The sequence below is a fragment of the Macaca nemestrina genome, chromosome 17 (genome assembly GCF_043159975.1).
Source record: "Macaca nemestrina isolate mMacNem1 chromosome 17, mMacNem.hap1, whole genome shotgun sequence".
NCBI lineage: Eukaryota > Metazoa > Chordata > Mammalia > Primates > Cercopithecidae > Macaca > Macaca nemestrina.
The window spans coordinates 24,315,651-24,329,637 of NC_092141.1; the positions used below are offsets into that span (position 1 = coordinate 24,315,651).

Consider the following 13,987-nt stretch of genomic DNA (forward strand, 5'->3'; position numbering starts at 1 on the left):
GCTGGGGGAGGTTCACTGGGGGCTGCCGCTGCAGCCCCGGCGGCCCGCTGGATCCGGGCACCAGCACGTTGCGGCGTGGGAGAATCGGCTGCGGGCATCCCAGTACCAAGATCCCCGGAGTCTTGTCTTCAGGACCTCCTTGAGCCGACTTCCACCAGTAGATGGGGAGCTTCAGGGCTTCTGCTGGGTTCTCAGGGCTCCTCTTCACTTGGAATTTGGACCCCTCCCGGTGAGAAAGGATGGGCTCGTCATCATCTGCTCAGGCTGGCGGGGCTTCGCTGTAGCACAGAATCAACCCCTGGGACTTAAGGCATGGTGTCAGCTCAAAATTCACAGACCCATGAACCCTCGGCCTCCCTCCCCCTCTGAAAGAGCGGAGGCCTGCCCCCACTTGCAAAACCCCCGGGGCTCCTGCAGGGTGCTACTGCCTTCCAGGACCCGTGCAAACAGGGACAGGGTCGGTTCCGCGGCGGAGCCAGTGACCCCACGCCTGGCACTGGCGTGTCCTCGAGCCGACGATGGGAATGTGTGCCAGCCCGGCCGTACGGGGCGACGGCGAAACCAACAGCGGTGTCTAGGCCTGTGCCCGGTGAAGAGGGTCCCAAGGGACCTGTCCATCGATTCCAAGGGAAATCAAAGAACGCCCGGTATCCTCGAGGGGGCCAGAAGATTCAGGGAGTCAGTCCACCCAGGAGCAGAGGAGAGGCTGTCCCTCAAGAATGAGACGGTAAGTGCAGAGGGTAAATGCCACACCGTCTGTCCACGAAGACCAGGCCAGTCACGGTTGCCTACCGCTAATGCTAGGCAAGCCACGCAGCCTTGAGGTGAAACAGGGAGAGCAAGACAGCTTCCCTGTTGGAGACATGTATGGAAGCCAAGAGCTCCAGGGTCATGGAACCTGCCCAAGCCAGCAGAAACAGGTTTGTAGAGAAACACCCTCAGGACAGGGATCTCCGAGGAGTGTTTCCCTGAGGGACTGGGAAGCGATCTGTGTTGAAGACATTCAGCCAGACCGAGAAGCATGTAGCCCCCTGAGAAACAGGGAAGAGAGAGCAAGGTCAGCCTGGGTAACATGGTGAGACTACATCTTGATTTGAAATAAAAATGGTTGTTGAACTTTATAAACTTTATAAAATAGGCTAAAATAAATTAGAGTTACCATAAATTGCATTATCCCTTATAATCAGAAAATGATCTGATTAAAATATTTTAGTAAATATATTCAGATTTACAAAGATGACATATTTAAGAGCTCTGGACCACCATTTCAAGTGTTAGCTCGCCAACCCCCCCCCCTTTTTTTTCTTTTTGAGACAGAGTTTCACCCTGTCACCCAGGCTGTAGTACAATGGCATGATCTTGACTCACTGCAACCTCTGCCTCCTGGATTCCAGTGATTCTCCTGCCTCAGCCTCCCGAGTAGCTGGGATTACAGTTGTGTGCTTCCACATCCTACTAATTTTTGTATTTTTCATAGAGAGAGGTTTCACATGTTGGCCAGGCTGATCTTGAACTCCCAAGCTTGTGATCCACCTGCCTCAGCCTCCCAAAGTGCTGGAATTACAGGCAAGAGCTACTGCACGTGGCCCAATTTAGCCTTTTTTAAGAGTCTATTGAGGGCAACGAAGGCAATGGACTTTAGCCTTAGAAATAGGTGAATACAAAGTTAATGTGCAAAAATCACAAGCATTCTTATACACCAGTAACAGACAAACAGAGAGTCAAATCATGAATGAACTCCCATTCACAATAGCTTCAAAGAGAATAAAATACCTAGGAATCCAACTTACAAGGGATGTAAAGGATCTCTTCAAGGAGAACTACAAACCACTGCTCAGTGAAATAAAAGAGTATACAAACAAATGGAAGAACATACCATGCTCATGGACAGAAAGAATCAATATTGTGAAAATGGCCATACTGCCCGAGGTAATTTATAGATTCAATGTCATCCCCATCAAGTTACCAATGATTTTCTTCACAGAATTGGAAAAAAATTCTTTAAAGTTCATATGGAACCAAAAAAGAGCCCGCATTGCCAAGACAATCCTAAGTCAAAAGAATAAAGCTGGAGGCGCCATGCTACCTGACTTCAAATTATTGCAGCCCGTAATTTCATATCCAGCCAAACTAAGCTTCATAAACCAAGGAGAAATAAAATCCTTTCCAGACAAGCAAATGTTGAGGGACTTCATTACCACCAGGCCTGCCCAACAAGAACTCCTGAAAGACGCACTAAATATGGAAAGGAAAAACTGGTACCAGCCACTACAAAAACACAACAAAATATAAAGACCAATAACACTATGAGAAAACAGCATCAACTAGTGTGCAAAATAACCAAATAGCATCCTGAAGACAGGATCAAATTCACACATAACAATACTAACCTTAAATATAAATGGGCTAAATCCCCCAGTTAAAAGACAAAGACTGGCAAATTGGATAAAGAGTCAAGACCCATTGGTACGCGGTATTCAGGAGACCCATCTCATGTGCAAAGACACACATAGGCTCAAAATAAAGGGATGACAAAAAATTTACCAAGCAAATGGAAAGCAAGAAAAATAAAAAGCAGGGGTTGCAATCCTAGCCTCTGACAAAACAGACTTTAAACCAACAAAGATCAATAAAGACAAAGAAGGGCATTACATAATGGTAAAGGGAACAATTCAACAAGAAGAGCTAACTATTATAAATAGATATGCAGCCAATACAGGAGCACCCAGATTCATAAAACAAGTTCTTAGAGACCTACAAAGAGACTTAGACTCCCACGCAATAATAGTGGGAGACTTTAACACCCCACTGTCAGTATTAGATCAACAAGGCAGAAAATTAACAAGAATATTCAGGACTTGAACTCAGCTCTGGATCAAGTGGACTTAGTAGACATCTACAGAACTCTCTACCCCAAATCAACATAATATAGATTGTTCTCAGTGCCACATGGCACTTATTCTAAAATCGACCGCATAATTGTAAGTAAAACACTCCTCAGCAAATGCAAAAGAACTGAAATCATAAGAAACAATCTCTCAGACCACAGTGCAGTCAAGTTAGAACTCAGGATTAAGAAACTCACTCAAAACCACATGATTACATGGAAATTGAACAAACTGCTCCTGAATGACTCCTGGGTAAATAATGAAATTAAGGCAGAAATCAGGAAGTTCTTTGAAACCAATGAGAACAAAGAGAAAATGTACTAGAATCTCTGGGACACAGTGAAAACAGTGTTAAGAGGGAAATTATAGCACTAAATGCCCACATCAGGAAGCTAGAAAGATCTCAAATCAACACCCTCACATCGCATTTAAAAGAGCTACAGAGACAAGAGAAAACTAATCCAAAAACTAGCAGAAGACAAGAAATAACTAAGATCAGAGAAGAATTGAAGGAGGTAGAGACAGGAAAAACTTTCTAAAAAATCAATGAATTCAGGAGCTAGTTTTCTGAAAAAAAATAACAAAATAGACAGACTGCTAGCTTGACTAATAAAAACGAAGAGAGAGAAGAATCAAATAGACACAATAAAAAAAATGATGTAGGAGATATCACCACTGACCCCACAGAAATACAAACTACCATCAGAGAATACTATAAAAACCTCTCTGCAAATAAACTAGAAAATCCAGAAGAAATAGGTAAATTCCTGGACACATACACCCTCCCAAGACTAAACCAGGAAGAAGCTGAATCCCTGAATAGAAAATAACAAGTTCTGAAATTGAGGTAGTATTTAATACCCTACCAACAAAAATAAGCCCAGGACCAGATGGATTCACAGCAGAATTCTACCAGAAATGCAAATAGGAGCTGGTACTATTCCTTCTGAAACTATTCCAAACAATTGAAAAGGAGGAACTACTCCCTAACTCATTTCATGAAGTCAGTATCATCCTGATACCAAAACTAGGAAGAGACACAACAGAAAAAGAAAACTTCAGGCCAATATCCTGGATTAACATGATCCAAAAATCCTCAGTAAAATACTGGCAAAGCAAATCCAGCAGCACATCAAAAAATTTATCCACCATGATCAAGTCAGCTTAATCCCTGGGATGCAAGGCTGGCTCATCATACATAAATCAATAAACATAATCCATCACATAAACAGAACCAAGGACGAAAACCACATGATTATCTCAGTAGTTGCAGAAAAGGCCTTTGATAAAATTCAACATCCCTACATGTTGAAAACTTTCAACAAACTAGGTATTGATGGAACATACCTCAAAAACAAGAGCTGTTTATGACAATCCCACAGCCAGTATCATATTGAATGGGCAAAGACTGGAATCATTCCCTTTGAGAATCAGTAGAAGACAAAGATGACCTCTTTCACCACTCCTATTCAACCTAATATTAGAAGTTCTGGCCAGGGCAATCAGGCAAGAGAAAGAAATAAAGGGTATTCAAATAGGAAGAGAGAAAATCAAGTTGTCTCTGTTTGCAGATGACATAATTTTATACTTACAAAACCCCGTCATCTCAGCCCCAAAACTCCTTAAACTGGAATTTGTATACCAATAAGAGCATAAAGATGGGAGAGGGAAATAAGCTAGACAGAAGGAAATCTGGTATTAATATACATAGCACTGTTATAAACTAAGATGTTCATTGTTATCCTCCCAGGACAATCACAAGAAAATCACTCAAATATTACAGTAAAAGAAAAAAGGAATTTAAATGGTCATCTATAAAATATATATTTAATACAAAAGAAGACAGTAATAGGCAAAAAGAGAATCTAAAAAGACATTATACATATAGAAAACAATAACAAAGTGGCAGAAGTAAATCTTATGTTGTCTGTAGTCACATTAAATGTAAATAGACTTAAGATTTCAAATGAAACCAAACTGGTAGAAGGGATTTTTAAAAAATAATTCAACTATATATTGTCTACTAAAGCAAACTTTAGATTTAAAGCTACAGTAGTTTCAAAAAACAAGAATGAAAAAACGTAGGCCATGCAAACAATAACCAAAGATAACTGATCAACTATACTAATACAAATTTTTTTCTTAAAAAAAAAGAGGTAACAAGAGACAGAGACATAAACAGTCAAGCCATGACAAATATAAAATAATAAATATTTATGCATCTAAAAACAGAGAACCAAAGCACTTAAAGCAAAAATTGACAAAATTAAAGAAAAAGACAATTCAACAATAACATAGACTTTAGTACCCCACTTTCAATAATGTATAGAGAAATTTGATTTAAATTTAACAAGGAAATAGAAAACTTCATCAACACTAGAAACCTGCTAGACCTAATAGTTCTAATCTATAGAATACTCCATCCAACATTAATGTATACACACTCATAAACTCATGTAAAACAGTCTCCAGAATTAGCCATATGTTAGTCTATAAAATAAGTTTCAGCAAATTTAAAAGAACTGAAATTGTGCAAATATGTTCTCTGGCAATAATGAAATTAAACTAGAAGTAAATACAATAAGAAAATTTGGGAAATACAGAGATATGTGGCCATTAAACAACACACTCCTGAAAGAAAAATTAGTCAAAGAATAAATCACAAGTGATATTAAAAATATTTTGAGATTCAGGGAGGCAGAGCAAGAAGGCAGAATGGAAGATTTCACCAATATTTTTCATCTTCAAGAACCCCAATTCAACAACTATCTACATAAAAAAGCACCTTCATAAGAACCAAAAATCAAGCGAGAACTAACAGTACCTGGCATTAACGTCATATTGCTAATAGATGCACCAAAGACATAGGAGAAACAGTCTTTGTTTTTTGTGAAAGAAAATACTTTAGAGTCTTAAATAAATTTGAAAGGCAATCTAGACCACAAGGACTGCAATGCCTAGGTGAATCCTGGTGCTGAACTGGGCCCAAAGCCAGAACGCTGAGGAGGCCCGACAGCTACTTAAACATCGGCTGGGGTGACTAAGGGAGTGCTGACATCATTTCTCCTGTAACCCAAGGATTTATTAATACAAGTTGCAGCTCCAAAAGAGAACCCTTTATTCCACTTGAGGAGAAAAGAAGGAAGAGTGGGGAGGACTTTGCCTTGCATCTTAGATACAAGCCCAACCACAGTGGAATAGAATGCCAGTCAGAGTCTGAGGCCCCCTTTCTAGGCCCTTGCCCTGAACATTTCTAGACACAGCACAGGACCGAAGGGAACCTGCTGCCTTGAAGGGAAGGACCCCATCTTAGCAGGCTTCATCACCTGGTAACTGAAGAGCCCTTGGGGCCTAAATGACCAGCAGTAATACCCAGGTGGTACATTGAAAGCCTTCGGTGAGACTCTGAGACTTGCTGGCTCAGATATTTCTGGTTAAGAAAGGTGGAGTGAAACATAGAGGATATGTTTGCATTGCATCTTAGGCACCAGCTCAGTCATAGGGGGCTAGAGCACCATGTGGGCTCTTGAGGTCCCTGATTCCATGTGTTGGCTCTTGGAAAGCATTTCTGAACCTGCCATGGATCAGAAGGGAGCCCACAGCCCTGAAGGGTGAGTCCCAGGCCAGGCAGCATTTACCACAAGATGACTGAAGAGCCCTTGGCCATCAAGGGAACATTGGCAGTAGTCTGGCAGAACTTCCCATGGGACTGTGGTGGGGGTGCCCTGATGGGAAGGACACAGGTCTGGATGGCTTTGCCACCTGCTGATTGTAGAGCTCCAGGACCTTAAGCAAACATATGTGGTAACCAGGCAGTGATTACAGAAGCCCTTGGGCAAGACTCCGTGCTGTACTGACAGCAGGCCTGACCCAGTGCAGTTCTTCTGGTGGTAGCTACAGCAGTGCTTGTTGCACTCCACCCCCACATTTAGGTGGCTCATAACAGAGAGAGAGAGACTCCATTTGTTTGGGAGAAAGTAAGAGAGGAGAACAAGTGTGTCTACTTGGTAATCCAGAGAATTCTTCCAGACATAGCCCAAGATCATGAAGGGGGTAGCTCTACAAATCTGCAAGACCAACAGCATTACTGGACTTGGGGTGCCCCATAAGGCCAACAGAGCTTAGACCATAACACCCAAGTCCTTTCAAAAATCTGGAAAGCCTTCCTAAGAAGGAAGGATATTGAAAAGCATTCTTTTCGGGACTATGATAAATACCTAACTCCTAAAGACTACAATAAATACCTAACTCTTAAATGCTCGGACCCCAAAGAACATCTACTAGCATCAATACCATCCAGGAAACTCTGACTTTGCCAAATGAACTATACAAGGCATGAGGGACCAATTCTGGAAAAACAGAGATATGTGACCTTTCAGAAACAGAATTCAAAAGAGCTGTGTTGAGAAAACTCAGAGTCATCCATAACACAGAGAAAATTTATCTTATGCGGTCAGATAGATTTAACAAAGAGATTGAATTAATTTTTAAAAATTCAAGCAGAATTCTGGAGATGGAAAATGCAACTGGCATACTGAAAGATGCATCAGAATCTTTTAATAGCAGAATTAATTGAGCAGAAGAAAGAAGAAGTGAGCTTGAAGACAGGCCATTTGAAAATACATGGTCAGAGGACGTAAAAAGAAAAAGGAATAACGAGACAATTAAGCATGCCTACAGAATCTAGAAAACAGTCTCAAAAAAGAAAATTAAGAGTTATTGGCTTTAAAGAGAAGGTAAAGAAAGAGATAGGGGTAGAAAGTTTATTCGAAATGATTATATCAGAGAAATTTTCAAACCTAGAGAAATATGTCAATGTCCAAGTGCAGGAAGGTTATGAAACATCAAGCAGATTTAACCCAAAGAAGACAACCTCAAGGCATTTAATAATTAAACTCTCAAAAGTCAAGAGTAAAGAAGGGATACTAAAAGCATCTAGAGCAAAGTAACAAATATACAATGGAGTTCCAACACATCTGGCAGCAGACTTTTCAGTATAAATCTTATAGGCCATGAAAGAGTAACATGACATATTTAAGGTGCTGAAGGGAAAAAAAAACAAACAAACAAACAAAAAACTTTCACCGTACACTAATATGTCTGATGAAAATATCCTTCCAATATGAAAGAGAAATAAAGGCATTCCCAAACAAGCAAAACTCTACCAAACATTTATAAAAGAGCTGATACTATTCATACTCAAACTGTTTCCAAAAAATGAAGGAGGAGAAAACACTTCCAAACTCATCCTACAAGGCCAGATATAACCCTGATTTAAAAAAAAAAAAAAAAAAAAAAAAAAAAAAAAAAAACAGACATAGACACATCACAAAAAGAAAACTAAAGGTCAATATCTCTAATGATGATTGATGTAAACATCCTCAATAAAATACTAGCAAATTGAATTTAACAATACAATAAAAAGATTATTCATCATGACCAAATGGGATTTATCCCAGAGATGCAAGGATGGTTTAACATACACAAATCAATCAAAGTGATAACTCATATCTACAGAATGAATGACAAAAGCTATTTGATTGTATCAATTGATGTTGAAAAGCATTTGATAACATTCAATATCTTTTCATGATTTAAAAATACCCTTAAAACAATGGATATAGAAGGAAATACATCAACATACTAAAAGTCATATAGGACAGACCCATAGCTAGTATCATACAAAATGTGGAAAAACTGAAATGCTGTCCTCTAAGATCTGGAGAATGACAAGGATGCCCACTTTTACCATAGTTATTCCACATAGTATTAAAAGTTCTAGCTAGAGCAATGACACAGGTGGAAGAACTAAAGGACATCCAACTGGAAAGAAAGAAGTCAAATTATCCTTGTTTGCAGACGATATGATTTTACATTTAGAAAAACCTATAAATACCCCCCAAAAATTTAGAACTGAAAAACAAATTCATTACAATTGTGGGATAAAAATTAACATGCAAAAATTAGTAGCATCTGTATATGTCAACAGGAAACAATTTGAAAAAGAAATCAAGAAAGTCATCCTGTTTACCATAGCTACAATAAAATTAAATACATAAGTATATAGGAATTTACTTAACCAAAAAAGTGAAAGATCTCTACAATAAAAATTGTAAAACATTGATGAAAGTGATTGAAGAGGACACCAACAATAGACATTCCATATTCATAAATTGGAATAACTAATATTGCTAAAATATCCATACTATCCAAAGATATCTATGGATTTAATATAATCCCTATCAACACACAAATGTCATTGGTCACAGAAATAGAAAAAAATCCTAAAATTGATATGGAACCACAAAAGACCCAGAATAGCCAAAACTATCTAAAGCAAAAAGAGTAAAACAGGAGAAATAACATTATCTGACTTCAAATTATACTACAGAATTATAGTAATAAAAACAGCATGGTACTGGCGTAAAAACAGACATATACATCAATGGAACAGAACAGAAAACCCAAAAATGAATTCACACATCTTCAGTGAACTCATTTTTGAGAAAGGTGCCAAGAACATACAATGGGGAAAAGATAGCCTCTTTAATAAACGGCTCTGGGAAAACTAGACTTCCATATGCAGAAGAATGAAACTAGACCCCTATCTCTTGTCATACACAAAAATCAAATCAAAGTAATTTAAAGACTTTAGTCTAAGACCTCAAACTATGAAACGACTACAAAAAAATTAGAAACACTTTCCAAGACATCATTTCAGGCAAATCTTGAGTAATACCCCACAAGCACAGGCAACCAAATCAAACATGGACAAACAGAATCACATCAAGATAAAAAGCCTCTGCACGGCAATGAAAACAATCAACAAAGTGAACAAACAACCCACAGAATGGGAGAAAATATTTGAAAACTACCTACCTGACAAGGGATTAATAACCAGAATACACAATTCTGGAAAAAAATCTAATAATCATATTGAAAAATGGGCAAAAGATTTGAATAGACGTTTCTCAGAAGAAGATGTACAAATGACAAATAGAAACATGAAAATGTGTTCAAAAGCATTGATGATCAGAGAAATGCATATAAAAACTAAAATGAGATATCATCTTACTCCAGTTACAATGTCTTTTATCCAAAAGACAGGCAATACCAAATGCTGGTGAGGATGTGGAGAAAAGGGACCCCCTCATAGCCTGTTGTTGGGACCATAAACTAGTACAACCACTGCGGAAAACAGTTTGGAGATTCTCAAAAAACTAAAAACAGCTACTATATGATCCAGCAATCCAACTGGTATGTTTATACCCAAAAGAAATCAGTATATCAAAGAGATATCTGCACTCCCATGTTTATTGTAACACTATTCACAACAGCCAAAAGTTGGGTCCAACCTAAGTGGCCTAAGGTTGGATGGATGAAGAAAATATGGTACTTATAACACAGTGGAGTACTATACATTCATTAAAAAAATAAGATCTTGTCATTTGCAACAACCTAGATGGAATTAGAGGTCATTATGTTAAGTGAAATCAGTCAGGCACAGAAAGACAAACATCACAAGTTCTCACTTACTGTGGGATCTAAACATCAAAACAATTGAACTCATGAAGACAGAGAGTAGAATGATTATAACCAGAGGCTGGGAAGGGTAGTGGGGGGTGGGGTGAGGTGGAAATGGTTAATGGGTACCCCTGAAAAAACAGAAAGAACATACAAGACCTAGTATTTGATAGCACAACAGAGTGGCTATAGTCGATAAGAATTTAATTGTACATGTAAAAATAATTAAAACAGTATAATTGAATTTCTTGTAGCACAAAGAATAAATTCTTGAGGGGATGGATACCCCATTTTTATGACATGATTATTATGCATTGTATGCCTCTATCTCATGTACCTCATAAATATATACATCTACCATGTACCTACTAAAATTAAAAATAAAAAATAGTACAAAAATGGTTGCTAAAACAATATTTTGAGATGAATGAAAGCAAATACACAACATAAAGAAATTATTTGGTGTGGTTAAAGCAAGGCTGAAAGAAATTTAGAGCTTTCTTTTTTTTTTTTTTAAAGAAAGATTTTAAATCAATAACCTAATACTCTACCTACAAAACCTTTCGAGTTTTTTTCTAGATAAGAGAAAACTAAATTTAAAGCAAGTAGAAGAACTAGTGAAAATTAGAGTAGGAGTTAATACAATAGAAAATAGAAAGATAGTATAGAGAAAACAAATAAAAATAAAAGTTGGTTCTGTGAAACTATTTTTAAATCATTAACTTTTAACTAGTCTGAAAAAGAAAACAAACAGAAAAGTCAGTTTTTAAACAGGAGTGGAAAATAGGAAATCATTTCCAAACTTATGAAATAAAATGGAGTATAAGTGAATAAAATGAACATTTTTGTACCAGCAAAGTAGATAACTTACATGAAATGCAAAAAATTCTGGAAAGACTTAAACCACTGAAACTAAATTAAGGGGAAATAAAAAAAGTCTGTATAGACTTATGAGAAGTAGATCAATTTAAATAGTAATAAAAAATAATTTAAAATAAAAACTTCCCACAATAAAAACCCACGAACAGATGGCTTCACTTGTGAATTCCACCAAACATTTGAAGAAGAATTAACACCGATATTTTACAAACTCTTCCAAAACGAGAAAGGAGGGAGGCACTTTTCAACTATGAGACCAGTTTTACCCTAACACCAAAAACAGAAAAGGACATCACAAGAAAATAACACCACGGAATAACATTCATTATGATCATAGATGCTGAAATCAATAAAATGCTAGCCAAGGGAGTTCAGCAACATAGAAGAAGTTACATATTATAAGCAAATGGGTACATTGAATGTGTCCATTGAATCACCCTTGCATTATTCCTTAAACGGAAAGGTGAGGCAATGCGGACAAATATATTAGTATAATATATTAATAATATAAACTTTGCCGGGCTCAGTGGCTCACACCTGTAATCCCAGCATTCTGAGAGGCTGAGACAGGCGGATCATGAGGTCAGGAGATCGAGACCATCCTAGTTAACACGGTGAAACCCCATCTCTACTAAAAAAAATACAAAAAAAAAAAAAAAAAATAGCCAGGTGTGATGGCCGTTGCCTGTAGTCCCAGCTACTTGGGGGGCTGAGGCAGGAAAATGGCGTGAACCCGCAAGGTGGAGCTTACAGTGAGCCAAGATCACGCCACTGCACTCCAGTCTGGGCGACAAAGCGAGACTCGTCTCAAAACAAAACAAAACAAAACAAAACAAAACAAAACAAAACAAAAAACCACACACAAAAAAACCAGAAAGCTTACCTCCTCACAACAGGAAAAAAAAAATAAAAAGTTTAAAGACGTTCACACTTGCCACTTCTATTTAACATTGTAGTGGGAGACTACATTCAGTAAAAAATAGGTGCAAAAATAAAAAAATCCAGATTTTGAAAAGCAAAAAGTAAAACTACCTCTATTTAAAAATGACATGATCCTGTATGTAGAAAATTCTAAGGAATAAAACACAAAAATTATTTCAGCAAGGTTGCAGGACAAAATATCAAGATAAAAATAAACTATTTCTATAACCAGCAATAAACAAACTGATAATGAAATTAAGAAAATAGCATCAAAAAGAATAAAATACCTTGGAATGAACTTGTTGACACACATGAAAGACTTATATTACACAATGAAAACTTGAAAACATCATTTAATGAAAATAAAGATGATATTATTAAAAGGAAAAACCATGTTCATGGTCTAGACTTAATTTTGTTTAGAAAATGTTAAAAATTAATCTACAGATTCACTGTAAACCCTCTTAAAATCTCAACTTTTTTCCAGAAATTGATAAATTGATCTTAAAATTCATATGGAAATGCAATGAAGCAAGAGTAGCCTAAATAATCTTGAATAAATGAAATAAATAAATCTTGGAGGAGTTACAGTTTTAAACTTTAAATCCTACTGCAAAGCTACAGTGGTGGTACTAACATAAAGATAGATATGTAAATCATGCAGAAGATTGAGAGTTCAGAAATAAATCTTTATATTTACATTCAATTGATTTTTCAAAAGGATGCCAAGACAATTCAAAATGAAAAGAACATTCTTTTTCAATAAATAGTGCTAGAAAACCTGGCTATTTACATGGAAAAAAATTAAACTGGACCATTACCTCACACTATACACAAAAACTCACTGAAAATGTATCACTTATATAAACATAAAAACTAAAATTATAAAACTCTTAAAAATATAGGCATAAAATGTCATGACCTTAAAATAAGTTTTTTACATATGATACCAAAACACAAGCTTTGTACCAAAAAAGGATAAATTAATTTTATCAAAATTTAAAATATTAATGCTTCAAAGGACATCATCAAGAAAGTATAAAGACAACTCAAAGAATGGGAGAGAATATTTGAAAAACAAAAACCAAAAAAACCCAAGAATTCTCATTTAAGCACAATGAGATGCCACTGCACACCTATTAGAATGGCCAAAACCAAAACTACTGGTAATACCAAATGTTGGAGAGGATGTGGAGCAAGATACACTTCCATTAATTACTGGTAAGAACAAAATTTTGAAAAAGCCATTTTCCAAACATCACTTTGAAACAGCCCTTTGGAAAGCAATTTGGCAGTTTCTTACAAAACTAAACATAGTCTTACCATATAATCTGACAATCTCATCCCTTCAAATTTACCCAAAGAAGTTGAAAACTTATGTACACACAAAAATCTACACATAGATGCTTATAGTAGCTTTATTAATATTTGCAAAAACTGGAACCAACTAAGATGCCCTTCAGTAGGTGAAGAGATTAATCAACTGTGGTACTTCTGGACAATGAAATATTGTTCAGCACCAAAAACAAATGAGCTATTCATGAAGGATGAAAAGACATGAAGGAAACTTAAAATGTATATTAAGTAAAATGAGTCAATCTTAAAAGGCTACATACTGCATGATTCTAACTATGTGACATTCTAGAAAGGCAAAACGAGGGAGACAAAAAAAGAAAAACAGTGGTTGTCAGGGGTTGAGGAGGAGGTAGGAATGAATAGGTAGACACAGAGGATTTTTAGGATGGTGAAACTGGTTGGTAGGATGCTAGAATGGT

At 36.9% G+C, this 13,987-nt stretch overlaps 1 long non-coding RNA gene across 1 annotated transcript in view; it reads left to right on the top strand.

Annotated features, from left to right (window-relative positions):
* Positions 1-578: 578 nt before the first annotated feature.
* Positions 579-13,987, top strand: part of LOC139359497 (uncharacterized) — a 38,469-nt gene continuing 25,060 nt past the window's right edge. Inside the window, exon 1 of the long non-coding RNA XR_011615536.1 lies at positions 579-727. This is a non-coding gene — a long non-coding RNA (uncharacterized lncRNA). The remainder of the gene's footprint in view (positions 728-13,987) is intronic.